Source organism: Sciurus carolinensis, chromosome 2 (assembly GCF_902686445.1).
Source record: "Sciurus carolinensis chromosome 2, mSciCar1.2, whole genome shotgun sequence".
Taxonomy (NCBI): domain Eukaryota; kingdom Metazoa; phylum Chordata; class Mammalia; order Rodentia; family Sciuridae; genus Sciurus; species Sciurus carolinensis.
In genome coordinates, this window is record NC_062214.1 from 123,599,947 (window position 1) to 123,616,350 (window position 16,404).

The 16,404-nt window shown below is 42.0% G+C and overlaps 1 pseudogene; it reads right to left on the reverse strand.

Moving 5' to 3' along the window:
• Positions 1-4,401: 4,401 nt before the first annotated feature.
• On the reverse strand, positions 4,402-9,570 carry LOC124976506 (60S ribosomal protein L15-like; annotated as a pseudogene).
• Positions 9,571-16,404: the final 6,834 nt, after the last annotated feature.

Here is a 16,404-nt window from a genome sequence, read left to right on the forward strand (position 1 = left end):
GAATGAAAAATAATTTCCACATCACTAATAAATGTCTTTTCCCATTATACACCACTCTTTCCTCTCTCTTTTCTCATACTTCTTCATTTCCTAGACAGTCTTCTGGGCTAGATGAATATGCTACCATTTCCAGTGATTCTCAAAAACACTGACCAGTCTTTCCAGAAAGTTCTCTCTGAAGTCAGTCCATTTCAGGGCAGTATATTAGAAATGGAATTTCTAGATAGCTTAGAGAAGTCAATGATGAACCTCAGTTTCTTTTTTAGGATTCACTCCTGAATCTAGACTGGAAACTGCTGAAATAATTGTTAGACAAGTGAAGGCCCTAGGCCCAGACCACTGTAATGGAATAATTTTTAAGATTTTCTCAGAGAATCATAAGTTGAGAGCAGGATGACTTCTAATCTTCTCACTGCCAAGGCCATTCTGGTCCCCATGTCAGAGTCCCAGTCCCTCAGGAGATACATGGGAGACTCCCAGTGGGTGTCCAATCCTTGGCTCCTTTTGTTCAAGACCTGTCCACACAATAGCGTCCACACCGTACCTCCAGTGAAGCCCCGATGTGAGTAGGACTTATGTTCTGAGGTTGTCAGGGGTCCATTCATGACATCACAAGCCAAGGCCAGCACTGCTCTGTCCCACTCTTGTGTCTGTGGGAAGCTCTGGCTGAACCTACTCCAGCCAGGGTTTTAAAAATCTATAATCCCTCTAGAACCAGCTTGCTATCTTCAACAGAGATTTTTGGCAAAGGACACCAGATTCAATTGACATATCTCTGTTATGCAGCAGAATGCTTTGTGATTGGATTGGTTTCAATAGTAGCAGCAGTAGAGCTGGCTTTGTGTATGAGTTTATCAGTCAAATCACAAAACAAGTAAGTCTGTTGCACTAGAGGATTGTGTTCAACCTATGGCTTTCTTCTTGTTTGAGCCTCAGATGCATTGTGATGCAAATCTCACTTGTACTTCTAGCCTTAGGTTGAGAGCCTAAGGCCTCATCTGTAATCTCCCTCTTTCCCACCCAAGAGAAAAGTGAGCCCCAGGCACTAAGGAGAAAACAAATGTCTTGTTGATTAGCTTCTTGGTTTGCTTCTGTGTGTTTGCACACACGCATGCTGAGGATTGATCCCAGAGTCTTGTGCAACTAACCACTGAGCTATAGACCCCCAGGCCATTTTACCTTTTAAAATTGGTTATTATAAAATGGCAAATTTTTCATTAGTAGGCATATTGTTGTGAAGAAAATAAAAAGGAATCAAAGAAAAGGGGAAGAAAGGAAAACCTAAAATAGAAAAAAAAAAAAAAAAAAAAAAAAAAAGATAAGAGTGGTAAGAAATATAAAACCAAAAGGAAAAGGGGAAACTTCAGGATCATCTGTCCTCCCAGGAACCCAAATGGAGAGGAGTATACACTGAGTCTCTCAGGCATGAATCAGGGACACTGCCACCAACATTCAGCACTTACCACAGCTTGAGCTGACAGTGAGGTGCTGGGAATACCGAGGTGAAGTTAAGGTGACTCCTACTGCTGCAAGGACACTAAAAATAACCCAGGAAACCACAGAAGCCACATTCAAAGAGGTGACTTATGCACTCCCAGTGGAGGTAAAACTTGGTTCTCTTCTTTCTTTCTCCCATCCTGGAGCACAGATGTGGTGTGAACCCCACACCCCTGCACACCCAGCCCCTGCACCCATAGGCCTTCCTTCATACAGTGAGCCCTGATGAAAGCACATGAAATCTGGTGATTCCCTTGGACAAATGGCCTGTAAGGAATCACTTCACAAAGCACATGTGTGCCATCATTTGGATAATGGATCTGAAGCCATGACATGATTTCTGCTATGCAAATAGAATTCCAAGGGCAAGAAGCTATGGGATTTAGTCCAGATCTTAGACTTGCTGACTAAAGAATCTTGGCAGTTTCTCCCAACATTCTTTTCTTCAGCTATAAAATGTAGGGTTTGGACAAAATGATCTCTGGGGGGTGGGATGCACATGAAATAAAATAATTTTATATTCAGGGTGCCTTCATTAGTCTCTACATGTAAAACTTACATCCTAATCTTCAAAACTATCTTTGCATTTGGGTATGATAAAAGATTGACACAAAAGAGCAAGGGGTGATTTGAGGTGTAAGAACTTCTGACACCATCTGACTTGATAATAGCCTGGAGAGGTCAGTTCATGGATGAGCATGAATTTAATAGTTTCAAGCCTCAGCTATCTCTAGGGCAGGAAAGATTTTGCTCTCATCTCTCTCTGTTTCATTTTGTTCATTTGTTTTCTGTTTTTGTTTGGGGTTTGGGGGGGTCTTTTGGGAGGGTGTTGTTTTGTTTTGTTTTGGTTTTTGGCTTTTGGTTTGTGGTACTGGGGATGGAACCTAGGCCTTGTACAAGGTGTGCAAGTGCCTTACCACTGAACTATACCCTGAACCCTTGCCTTTAACTCTGAAGAGGATGTTCTGAGTGAGTAGCAATACATATCTTGTACCCCTTCAACATCTTTTATGGACTGACTGCTTGTGTCCCTCAAAATTCTTATGCTGAAACCCTAATGTAATGATATTAGGAACTGAGGCCTTTTAGACGCCATTAGTCATGAGTATAAAGCCTTCATGAATGGCATTACTGGCCTTATAAAAGAGCCCTCTATTGCTCTTTCTGCCATGTTCAGGAGCAGTGAGAAGTTGGCCTTTGCAACCCTTAAGAGGCCTCACCAGAGCCTGACCATGCCAGCAACCCAATCTTGGACCTCAATTCCACAAACTAGGAGAAATGGATTTCTGTTGTTTATTAGCCAGTCTGGTGGTGGTATTGCTTGGTTTGGTTTGGTTTGGTTTGGTTTGGTTTGGTTTTGGGTACCAGGGATTGAACCCAGAGGCACTTAACCACTGAGCCACATCCCCTGCCCTTTTTTTTTTTTTTAATAGTCATTTATTCCTTTAGTTGAACAACTTCTACACACAATCATAATATTTGAACTTTTTCTTCTGTTGGGTAGAAAGGAATTTAATTCTCAAGTTTTTATGAGCCTGCTTTGGATTATTTCTTGGAAATCAATGAACTGACTCTTGAAATTGCTGGAGAAAAAATCAGTTCAGGGAGGTTATCAATTAAGACCTTAAAATTGAAACATCTGTTTAATTCAGCAAACCCAGAATTTGAAGAGTAAGGGCAATTCGTCCTCCATATTCAACTTCACTCTGGAAAATAGCAGCCTAGTCTATTGGATAATATTAATAGGAATGAAACAATGAAATGTGGTAATATACTTAATTGATGACCCAACTCCTTGGGGGGTTGTTTTACCAGGGAGAGAAAAATAGCCACATGACATAACTCACTTTTTTTTTAGTAGTCTTATAGGAGTTGCCCAAGATAACTTGACTGAGCAAGTACTTTTAAATAGACAATCATACATTTGCCCATGTGACTTGAGGATTCATAGTGGTTGCAAACTAGCGTTAAGTACTTTGAAATATTGATCAGGACTCAGAACTTTTTCTAACCTTGCAAATACTTAGCAAAAAGTCACCAGCTCACCAGCTATGCACTCCAGCATGTTACTAACTTACAAACCTTAAGGTAAACAATGAATACTCAACCCCTTGTTTTAAAAATATATTGGCATACATGTCACAGAATATTGTTGCAACAAGTTCAAAATGCTGAATTCCCTGGAGCCACATGATTATAAACCAGCTTTCATGCTTCATGTGAACTTATGGGATACTGTGGAAACTTTTTTAGCAATTGTGTTTAGCCTAGACTTTTTTTTCAATTTGTAAGAGAAACCTCTTGCAACAAGTTTCTTATTCTGAAAATGGGTAGCATTTGAGGATTTTTTTTCCCCCTTTCAGAAGCAGCAATTATACAAATCAAACACTGGCTTAAATTTTAAAATGTGGGCTTGAAAGTTGAATGCATATGACCATGATATTGGGTTAGGATCTCCTCCCCACATCTTAAGCAAAATCCAATCTTTAAAAGTTTATACTGCCACACTCCAAAAAACACAACCACTTTTAAGTAAGCTACCAGAGCATTACATTATCCCAATGAAGTTGTACCAAAACATGCACCAAAACAAATCTACAGGGCTAGTTCCAGCACTCCTCTTTCAAAGAATTTATTTGACACCTATTATACCACATAGCATATTTTAAACACTGACATATAACTCACTAATAAGATAAAACAAGACAGAAAGTTTATCTTATTAGAAACAAGATACACCATCACTTATTGTCTTCACATTATTGCACTTTAACTTCCATAATTTGACAAAGCATTCATGAAATAATCTGCAGACTAGTTTTAACAGACAAATAACACCTTTAAGCAGACATGACTGTCCTAGATTGGTTATTAGGTATGAACTTTACAAACATCATACTTATATTAGCGGTAACGGTGGATTGGAGAGTATTTCGCCTTCTCCAAGATGTACGGCGAGAAGCACCAACAGTGTGGTGGAACTTGTGGCCCTTTCCAAAGCCACGACTCTTACGGCCTGCAGATGTTAGGCTGCGCATCTCCCTGGCTTGTGGACCGTTTTCGTGATCCATTGGATGTCAGGATTTCTTCTGATAGCTTTATGGAATGGATCAATGAGGATAACCTCAAAAAAATTGTATGTGGAATCTTCACCAACCCAGTAAGAATTCAGGACTCTCAGAGCCCCACAGTGGCGTCCAGCTCGCTCCTCAGCAACGGACTGAAGGCTTCGAGCAAACTTTAGCTGGTTAACACCATGATGGACAGGCTTGCCATGCGTCGCGACCTTAGGCACTGGGCGTTTGCGGCCACCGCGGCGCTCACGAATCCTGTATATGACTAAACTTGCTTGGCCTTGTACCCCAGTCTGCGTGCTTTGTCCGGCCGGGTGGGCGGGGAGCCCTGTGGAGCGCAGAGAGCTGGCGGTACTGCCAGCAGCGGACTCTCAGAAGAAAGCGCATCACATCCGACTGTTTCTTCCTCCGTAGCTCCTGGATGTACTTGTATGCACCCACCTTGGCTCACCTTCGAGATGGAACTGATGACTGCCGCCAGACGGAAAGGAAAAAAAGAAAAAGAAAAGAAAAAAGCCCTGCCCTTTTGAGACAGTGTCTCGCTAAATTACCCAGGGCCTAAGTTCCTGAGTCTAGCTTTGAACTTGAATCCTCCTGCGTCAGCCTTCTGAGCCACTGGGATTACAGGTGTACACCATTGTGCCTGGTTTAAATACTTATTTTTGTATTAGTTATTTTAACTTTTTCTTCAATTTAAGCATCGAAGCCATGTTGACTCATAAATGCCATCATACCAATGATCACAGAGATGACACAAAAGCTCCCATGTGCTCAAGATCCAGGGTGACTAGCTACTGTACTCTTGATTCTCTGTCTCTGCTTTTGACTGCACTCAGTTATCCCTGGTACCTTGAAGAGGTATGGTACCTTGTCTGAGTGTCTGTGCTGGCAAGTCACAGAGTTCCCATCCCACCTCATTAGTTGTTTCACAGACCCACACACTTCCTCCGACAGCACACTTTATCTCAAAAGAAAGCCTGGGACAGGAAAAGACCAGGAGTAAGTCTAGAAAATGTTTTTCAAAGGGCAACTATACTTTGTTTTGAAGGAAAAAAAAAAATGATCCTTATAAATGTTAGAGTCAGATCTCTAAAAGTCAACACTTATTTAAGGAAAAACAGTAGCTGCTCTTGTTAGGAAAAGGAACATACTAGTTCATTTAGTGTGTTCTAAAAGAAGTGTTTCAAACAAACCCTGAAGTGTTTCACCCAAGATCAGGGGAGTTGAGCCACCTGTATAAGAAAATAGAGAAGCCATTCATGCAGACGCCCAAGTGTTCGTCCATACGGTGATGAACGGGCAGCATCCACATCCCTGCGGAGCCATGGAGAAATGAGAAACAGGAAACGAAGACATCACGTACACATGCAGGAACACTGAGCGAAGAACTCAAGCTGCAGCAGCATAACATGGTGCAATTCAATATGCACAGAGCAACTGCCCGTTAGGGAAGCCGGCCCGTGAGACTGCACAACCAGATACCAGGGCAATGGATTAACAGAAAAGGGAATGACAGTAAGTCCCAAGGGCAAGAGAAGAAACAGCAGGAGAAGGACCTATGTGGTCCTAACATGCAAGCCTGAGGATGAGCTGCTTTATATTGTGAAAGGACTTGACACAAAATAAAGGACCTTGAGATAGAAAATCACCATGCATTATGCAGGTGGGAGACTAAAAGTTGGGGCTAGGGTTGTAGCTCAGTGGTAGAGCGTTTGCCTAGCAAGTGTGAGGCATTGGGTTCAATCCTCAGCACCACATAGAAAATAAATAAGTAAAATAAAGGTATTGTGTCCATATAAAAAATTTTAAAAATACAATAAAATAAAATATGTGTTTCACAGGTAGGAATAATGACAGAGGTCCTGGGGCATGGGAAGGATATGAACCATCAGAATGGAGACCTCGTTCCACCTCTCACATTCTAAAATCCACATTTTATTGTAGAAACGACATTATTATCTAGAACATAAGCTTGTTAATACAGGGAGGTCATCCCGGATAGTCGTTCCTAGTTTAGAGATGAAGGAACAGAAGTAAGGATAGAACATACCCTAGACATAACAATGTTGGATCTCTCAAAGGGGCAGCCCAGATAAATGGAAATCCTCCAGCTTTGAGATATTCCTGATTCTACCACTACTATGTGCTATCTGGGATTCTGTTTACTCATCTTTAAAGTGAGGATAATGGTATTTACATTGTGGATCTTTGTGAGGGTTAAATGAGTCAGTGGAAGTAAAGTGCTAGCCCCTCTAGAAGTCACTTGAAAATAGTACTGTGCAATTTGCTGCAAATTTTTCTGTATGTGACTAGAAACAAAATCAGTTGTACTTACTTATACATAAGTTTATCTAATACATATAAATGGGTATTATTTTCACACTCTCTAGTATTAAAAAGCCAGAACTTGTAGAGAATAATGCTGACTTTTACATACCAAACTGTTACTGGGCTCTTTTTACAAGGAAGAACCATCAAGAGATTCTTCTGTAGGTCATGTCATTATAGTCACTTCTCATTACCCTTAGGGTATACATTCCAAGACTCTCAGGCATGCCTGAAACTGTGGGTAGTATCAAACCTCATAATTTAATTCCTTTTGTCTTCTTTTCTCTCTCTCTCTCTCTCTCTCTCTCTCTCTCTCTCTCTCTTTCTGTCTCTTCCTTCCTTCCTTCCTTCCTTCCTTCCTTCCTTCCTTCCTTCCTTCCTTCCTTTCTGTTTTTGTTTTGCTGGGGTTTTTCACCACTAAGCTACACACCCAGTTCTTTTTAGTTCTTGAGACAGAGTAACTCCCTAAATTGCCAAGGGTGACCTCAAACTTGCAATTCTTCTGCCTCAACCTCTCAAGTTGCTGGGATTATAAGAATGTACCACCACTCCTGGCAACTACTGACTTTTCCATCTGAGCTAAGCACTTATCACACACTCTAGCTCTAACTTTTGCTCTTCAAGGTGCAATGGCAAAACTAGCAAGAATTTCTTTTTCCTTCTTAACAAGTTTACAGCTAGAAGATTTGTTCTTACCATAGATCTTAGCAACATCAGCATACAATTGTTTTCTTTCCTTATTAAGTCAATAACTTCTATTTTTTCAATTAAAGGAAGTGCATTATGATTTTCTTTGACATATCCAAATTGCCAATGTCACTACACTTGTGGTTTGGGGCCAGTAAGTAAAATAAGGTTTACTTGAATTCAAGTACCACAATAACACAGTATCCATCTGATAATAAAGAAAACTACTAAGTGACTAACAGGCAAGTAGTATATATAGTGTGAATAACTGAATAAAGGGATAATTCATGTCCCAGTGGGATCAGAAAAGACCAACTGGGATGGTGCAAGATTTTATCACACTACTTAAAACAGTATATAATTTAAAACCCATAAATTGCTAATTTCTGAAATTTTTCACCTAATATTTTCAGCCCAAAGTTGACCCATAGGTAACTAAAACCAGAAAATACAGCTGTGGATAAAGGGTGACTATCAAATTCTGAAAAACAATATTCTCCCAGGATTCCCTGAAACCAGTGACACACATGCATCTGGAAGACCTGGGACTGCCAATCTGGAGTCCCCACCACCCCACATGTGAACAAGAGCTTCAATACATCAGGTCCTAAGAACACTGAGAATACATGGTAGCAAGCTGGACAAGAGTTAAAAACCTGGGACTGGTTCCTATTTTATTCCAGTATATACACTCCAGTTTGTATGTAGTAGTAAAAGAATTGGACAACACTGTATGTATCTGAATAAGGGACTCATTAATGAAATTATTGAATAACCATAGAATGGAATACAGCCATTAATCAGAATCAGATACATCAGATACATCTTTTGCCAAAATGCATTATTTATGATGATAAATAAGGTGCAGAATACCACAATCCCAAAATATAGAGATTTCTCCCTACCAACAAGTGAGCAACCATTCTGCAGGAAACACCATGGAATTAGAATGGAAATTAGAACTGGATGAGTTCTAATTCAACTGAATTCTGACACTATCTGAAGGGTCATGGAAAATAATATTCCTACAAGACAGCTCCCCAATAAAAATAGAGGGACAGTGTGGCCCAGGAGGAGGGAGGGAAATTAGCCAAACATTAAACCTCTCCCAGAACATCCTTTCCCATCCTTGCCCTGGAGGGAAAAGCAAACTTTCATCCCTTCCCAGGTTCATCCCCAACGTTTCCACCAAGAGCAAAAATTTACCCATTCCCAACCCCAGTGCATCTTGAAGGAAGGAGGCAAATACTGAAACTCTGGGCCTAGGACTTTTACCCTTTCCCATTGCAGATGAGTCCTGGAAGGAGAAAAGCAGATAGTGAAGCTCTAGATACAATGGGTCCAGAGGAAGGAAGATAGGCAGTGAACACAGTTGTGAGCTTTCCCCAGTGACAATGAGTTTGGAACTTTTTACAACTGCCTTCCTGAGTTAAAGTTTTAACCTGCACAACTATCCCCTGACTGTCCAAACTACACGTCTACCATCTCCAATGAAACTATTAAAACCCAGACTCCTATTACCCAGGGAGCCATCTTCATACCCAGAAAATGGTCCCTCCTGTGCCTGACTAATGGACCTCGCTGCAGAATAAAGGAAAGCTTGCTGATCCAAAGTTTGCTTCCCATCTCCTGCCTCCATCATTTGTGGGCCATGCATGAGCTTACACTATTTACCTGGAAACAGCTGAGAATGAAGTTCCCAACTATTCCCGACTGCCCCCACTCATTTCTGATGCCACTTGCAAGCACCAAATTGTTTTACCTGTTTTATCTGTGCCTCTGACTATAAATTGAGGTTTCCATAACACCTCCTCAAGTTCATTGAATTTGTTCAAGTGACTCACAGAACTCAGGGAAACACATTTACTTGTTTATTGTAAAGGAGCAAAGGATACAGAAGAAGAGACGCAAGGGAGAGGCATGCGGGAAGGAGTACGCATTTCTACGCCCTCAACAGCATACCGCCCTCCAGGAACTTCCACATGTTCAGCTATCCAGAAGCTCTCTGAACCCTGTCCTTTGAATGAGTTTTTATGGGGACTTCATTGCACAGGCATGATTGAAGTATGGACAACCATATAGAAATGTGATTAGGCAAAAAAAAGGTATGATCTAATGCTAATAGACTAGTGGGGGAATCTAACAGGTCCGTCTGTTCCAGTTCTTGGTTTTCCTGTGTAGCATTCCTTCCTCCCAGGAATGTGAAGGGATCTCTCCTGAAATGGAAGCTCTTATCTACCATCAGACGAGGTAGGTCAGAGAAGTTTTTTATGGCCAGTTCTAAGACAAGAAGGTGAGTGAAGATCTGAGTTTCTATGACCCACCTTGGAAAAGAGGAATTCTATTTTCTATGGCTTGCCTTGGAGAGTAATTTTTGAGCCAAGAACCATGAACAAAGAACAAAATATATATGTATATACATAATATTTATATGTTATATATAATGTCAACCACCATTTTCAATGTAAACACTTCCTTAATGTTTGAGTTTATACTTTCACTACCTGCATGATTTTATATTTATATTATTTTGTATATGTATGTATATTCAAACATATTCAAACAGAGACTTCTTCACACTACCCTTTTCTCAGCCCGTTCAGAGGATTCCTTGTTCCCTGGTAAATAGACAAAGAGACAATTTGTCCCTTTAAAGAACTAGTGAAATGCACCCTAAAACTGTCAAAATGGTGTAGCACAGCTTTGACCTCAGAGGTTCAGACCAGAACCCTTACTCTTGCTTTACTGCAAATATCTCTGCTGATATTGTCTCACCCTCCCTCATCCTTCCTTATCTCTGTGGTGGCCAAGGCTCCCAGAACAAAACCGGTGTCCATTAGATCTGTCTGTCTTCTAGAGAAAACTGTGAACATCCCAGGATAATAGATAGAATGAGTTTGAAGTGCTGCTAAGAACCTTGTTTTGAGGTCAGATGAAATGTTGCATGCTTGCAATCCTAGCAACTTGGAAGATTGAGGCAGGAGGACTGTAAGTTCAAGGTCGGCCTCAGCAACTTAACAAGACTCTGCCTCAAAATAAAATAAAAAACGGGCTGAGGTTGTAGTTCAGGGGGAAAGTGCCCCTAAGTTAAAATACCTTGTGTTTTGAAACTATTTAAAGATACGTATTTAAATCCTATGTGTTTGTGTGGTTCTCGACCTCAAAGGTTTTTTGTTTGTTTGGTTGGTTGGTTGGTTGTTTTTTTTTTTTGGGGGGGGGGGTTGTTTGTTTGTTTGTTTTTGTTGGGTTTTTTGTTTGTTTTGTAGCGGGGATTGAACTCAGGGGCTCTAAACCATTGAGCCATATCCCCAGACCTTTTTTGTATTTTATTTAGAGACAGGGTCTCACTGAATTGCTTAGGGACTTGCTAAGTTGCTGAGGCTGTTTTTGAACTCGCGATCCTCCTGCCTCGACCTCTGAGCCTCTGAGATTATAGGCATGCGCCACCGCACCCGCTTCAAAGTCTTTTTTATTGACGCATAAATCTATATATATTTAGGAAGTACAATGTATGTTTCAATAAGATAAAACTCTCAACCTTGCTAAGTAGAACCACGAGGGAAAGTTCTGATGGCTCTGGGCTCGCGGGAGCAAGCAGCATAGCGCCCCCTTCCGGCCAGTGAGTCGGCGGCCCTTCTGGGAAAACAGAATGCAGTAGTCAGAAGACATGAACTACAGCTGGATCATGTCTCCGCGCTATGTTTTATTAGAGCAGTTCCGAAACAAATTGTCTTATAACTCAGAAGGCATCATTTTAAGGCTTTCCGATGCACCCCTACCCTCACACCACGCTCGCGTGCCCAGAGAAGACTCCCGGGGTGAACGCTGGGAATCTCAGCCTACGATGTTGCAGCAGCCCTTGCGCTTATCAGGCAGAAAGGGCAATTTAGCGCAGTGACCCTTCTCTCCTTGTCCACCCTAAGGTAGGTGTCCCAACCTTTCTCCCTTCTAGATGAGGAGCCCTAAGAGTACTGGCAAGCTGGGGTAACTGAGGGACAGAGATTCAGGGAAGACGTTAAACGAGAAAGTCACAGTCCAATTAGGGCATAGGGCGCTGAGATGTACAGCCTCCTGAAGGGCCTGGTAACCCAGGAGTCCAGCCTCCAGATAAACTGGAGCTTCCTCACACAGGCCTGAAAATGTATTCGAAGAACACCTTAGACCTGTAGTGACCGTTAGAGGGCTGGGAACTCAGCAAAGAGACCACTCCCTGGGTAAGTTTGAGATCTCTTGAGGCTGAGGTTAACAATTGCCCATTGGGGCATTCCAATATCTGGTAGATATGACCCTGCACTGCAGGTCATTCACCTTAGGAAACTCTGGTGAATGAAAGTGTTGATGGGTTCGCAGACCCTGGAGAACCTTCCCCTGTGCTGTGTCATCACTACATTACTGGCTGGACCTAACCAGAATCCTGCAACCCAGGTAGTCATGAGACATCTATAGAAGTCTTGGGCTGTAAAAACACCATCCCTGAGGCTCAGTGTCTTCCTCCCCTCCAAGTCAAGGAATGATCTATGCAAATGCTTTTCATTCTTCACTCTGTTTTTCTATACTCCCTCTACACAGTTGCAGAAACTCATCCGGTCACACCTCTTCTATTTAGTTTTCTGCCTTCTTTTTCTAGCCTAGGGCTCCTACCTTTATTCTCTTCCCTCTGTCTTGGCCCAGCATATCCCTAATCATATTTCTTGAGTCCAGATTTATTAGAGGAACTGACAGGGAGGGCACTATCACTCAAGGAAAGGGTCATGTCCCACATTCTTCTAGATACCATAGGTTGGGTGCATACGCCTGTAATCTCAGTGGTTTGTGAGGCTGTGGCAGGAGGATTGTGAATTCAAGGCCAGCCTCAGCAACATAGCAAGACCCTAAGCAATTTATCAAGACCCTGTCTCAAAATAAAAGTGCTAGGAATGTGGCTCAGTGGTTAAGTGCCCCTGGGTTCAATCCCTGGCACACACACACACACACAAAATAGATACAACAGAGGAGAATTCATCGTATCCCAAAGGATCTTTATCCTCACCTAATTATTCCTCAATCATTGCCATAACTCCTATTTGGTGCTTTAGGGATTACAAAGTTTTATTTAAAATCTGATTCCTAGAGTTAAGCAGGTATTTTCACGATTGCATTTTATAAAGAGATGACAATCAGAAAGTTTCAATGAGTTGTCCAAAGTCAGACAGCTAATCATTGTGAAGCAGCCTAGAAGGATGGTGAGTCCTTCAAATTGCCCATAAAAATAAAGTCCTCCACCATCAGAAACCTGCTTCATGCTGTAAACTAAGAAATCGGTAGCCTCCTCTTCCTTTCACACTCACTCCTCTTTATTTATAACTACTTCACTCAGTCCTTTGCCCATTTCTGCTTTCCTTTTCTCCCCATGAACACAAGAGAATCACCACTGCTACCTCACCTCCAATGAGAATCATCACATTCAGTCTTGATTTCATGAATGTGCTCTCCTCCATTCAAACCTGGGTGAGAATCTCACAGAATCAGAATCAGGGATTCTGCAGTTGGAGTAGTGTTGAACCGGCTCCTTCCAAGATGTATTCTTATAAGTGCCCATCTTTACAGGGTCAGGACAGGTAGGTTGAGTAACATGGGTACTGACTCATTCTTCCAGGGAGGAAAGTTGAGACTTTCCATTCTGACACTTACATAGGACCTCATACAATATGTAGGGAGATAGCACAGTAGAAACCCAGAGGTCCTTGGGGGAATTAGACTCATGTGTAGCTTGACCGGGGGAGAGGAGGTAAATGGAAGGTAGCCTGGTTCCTGCGCTGTCTCAGTAACTGTGTCTGGTTGAGTGCAGTGGCGCACACCCGTAATCCCAGCAGCTCAGGAGGCTGAGGCAGGAGGATCACGAGTCCAAAGCCAGCCTCAGCAACAGCGAGACACTAAGCAACTCATTGAGACTCTGTCTCTAAATAAAATACGAAATAGGGCTGGGGAGGTGGCTCAATGGTCAAGTGTCCCTGAGTTCAATCCCCGGTACCCCAAAACAATAAAAATAAAAATAACTGTGTCTGCTCCCAGAGTCTATTTTTCCCCCACAGGTCATATGGGAAAGGATGCTATTGTTGCCTTTTATCCAGCAGAGCAGTGATAAAGGAGGAACAGAATCTAACTAGAAAGAATAAATCCTTTGACCAAATGCAACCCAGCCTGAGCAGTAAGAGTTCCATCTGGCTTCTTCTCTCCCCAAGTCCTGCCCCTCCAATCCTTCCTGGGGCTTTCTCACCTGAAGCCCAGAAATCAAAGAACCTGGGTCTATTAGTCTATATTCTGTTGTTGATAATACAATACCATAGTCTGGGTAAGTTTTAAAGAAAAGAAATTTATTTTGTCTGATAATTCTGGAAGTCCAAGCTTTAGGGCCCACAGCTGGTGATGGCCTTCTTGCTGGCAGAATCTCAGGGTGGCACAGAGAATCACATGACAAGACAGGAATTGTGCATGTGTTATGAACTCTCTAACTCTTCTTATGAAGCCACCAGAATTCAATCATGGGGACTCTGCCTGATGACCTTATCTAATCCTAATCAGCTCCCAAAGGCCCCACCTCCAAACACTTGAAGTTTCCACTTTCTTAATACTTCACAATTAGGATTAAACTTCAACATGAGCTTGAGGGGGACAAACAACATGCAAACCATAGCACTGGGAAAAATAATATTCACAGTTTGAGGAAGGTACCTCAAAGGTCAGCTAGAAGGAGAGGAAGAGTTCAGGGAAGCATCTGTGCTGATTATGTGGGCACTCCCATGTCTCTTAATGCCCTTCCAGCTTCTGCAGAGAAAAACCCTAAGGCTTGGGGGTGTAATTCAGTGGTAGAGTGCTTGCCTAGCATGCACCAGGCCCTGGGTTCAATCCCTAGTACTAAGAAAGAAAGAAAAATTCTAACCCTCAAGCACATTCCCTCCCTCTCTTCCCAGAGTCAAGAGTTTTTGCCTCAGTGTCTTTCGGTGTGGTCCACACTCTGGAATGGCTCCACAAAAACCTTGCAACCCTTATGTACTACAGTCACTCACCCTCCCAGGCCAGGCCAATCTTTTGTTGTTGTTGTTGTTAATTGATTCTTTGTCCACTTATCCCTGCCCACCCTCCTTCCTCCAGGATTCAGACCTTCTCCTGTGCTTAAGTCCTCACCCTGATCTGACACAGACCCACAAGCAGGAATCATTCCCAAACTGAAATTTTGATGTAAAAAACACATATGCACTTATAATGTATGGCCCATCATTGCACATGCTAAGTAAGTCCTTTCTGAATGGAACAGATGCCTTAGTGAAGAAGGCTGCCTCACTTCCTAAACCAGACATCCCATTCATTTAGCCTTTTACAGCACAGCAGAGTGATGGCAGACCTTCTATTGTGGAGCTCTCCAGAGTCTCCCAGGTTCCTGCTTAGTGTCTACCTGGCTTTTCACTACCAGAAAGTGTTTACTCTTACATGAATGTCTTTGGGACCAATAGGACAATTGTGACCCTATTTCACTTGTTCCATTTTCAGAGAAGATGAGATATAAAAATGAACTCTATAATCCCCAAGCTACCAGTCATATTGCCGACTTCTCTGGCTTTTCTAGAAGGTCCTTCCACCTCACCAAGATGCCCTTGCCAAGTGGAGATGCCACGGAAAAGCAAAGGGAATCATGCAGGCACTACCTGTCTTGTGCCATTGTTGCTGCCCAAGAAGCCATTTCTGCTTCCTCTTAGGGGCTCTGAGGGGCTTAGAGAGCACTGAGGTCCTACGTGGTGCTAAAGGGTAGACCCGGGGAGCATATCTCAAGCTTGTCAGTCACTGCCATGGAGAATTTTGTGGCCAAGGTGAAGGATGTGCCTATGCCTATCCCCAGAGAATGAAGGGATGAATGTACTTCTCTATGAAGAAAATTAAAACCAAAGTCAAGGGAAAGCTACCCAATATATGAAACCTTTCTCTGAAGCCACTCTGGAAAGTGGTTAAGTAATTTCCTGAAATTCCTTCAAGGTCTCTTCTCTAGACATGTTTAATCATGGACAGCCACCTCCAGTCCTTGCTCTGACTTTGCTTGGAGCATCCTTCCCCACTTAGTCTTCTAGGGAAATTATTGTTTGTCCTTCTAGATTCAGTTTGGTATCACCTCCTGCAGGAAACCTTCCCCGACTCTGCTGCACACTCCCAACACTTGCAATTAGGCCTCCATCTTCCCTGATCACCTTGTATCATAATTATCTGAGTAGGTATGTTTCCCCCTGGAGGCTGATAATTCCTAAAGGGCACAAGGTATAACATCAGTCCTGATGATAAAATAACAAAATTGGAATTGATGACTCAAAGGACATGAACATTCCTTTCATTCCTGGTATAATACAAACTTTCCTCCAAAATGTTTGTACTTACTTACAATACCATCTGCTGTGCAGAGAATGTGAATTTCTTTGCAACCTTGCTATTTTATTAGGAGAAATTGTACCCTAATGTTTTAATATGCATTTTCTTGTTAGTGCAATTCTCATTCATTTCTTGTTCATTTCACTAAATTGTAATTCTTTTTTTAAATATTTTTTAGTTGTAGGCAGACACAATACCTTTATTTTATTTTTATGTGGTACTGAAGGCCTCTCACATGCTAGGCAAGCACACTACCACTAAGCCACAACCCCAGCCCAATTGTAATTCTTTACTGTAAATTTTTTCTTTATATTCCAGTAATCATTTTCTGACAACCTGCCTAGGCTGTAACCAAATTTCTTACTCCCCTAAGCAAGAATTCACAGAACCAAACTTGTAATTGGAAAAAGGATTTTTTCCTAATCAA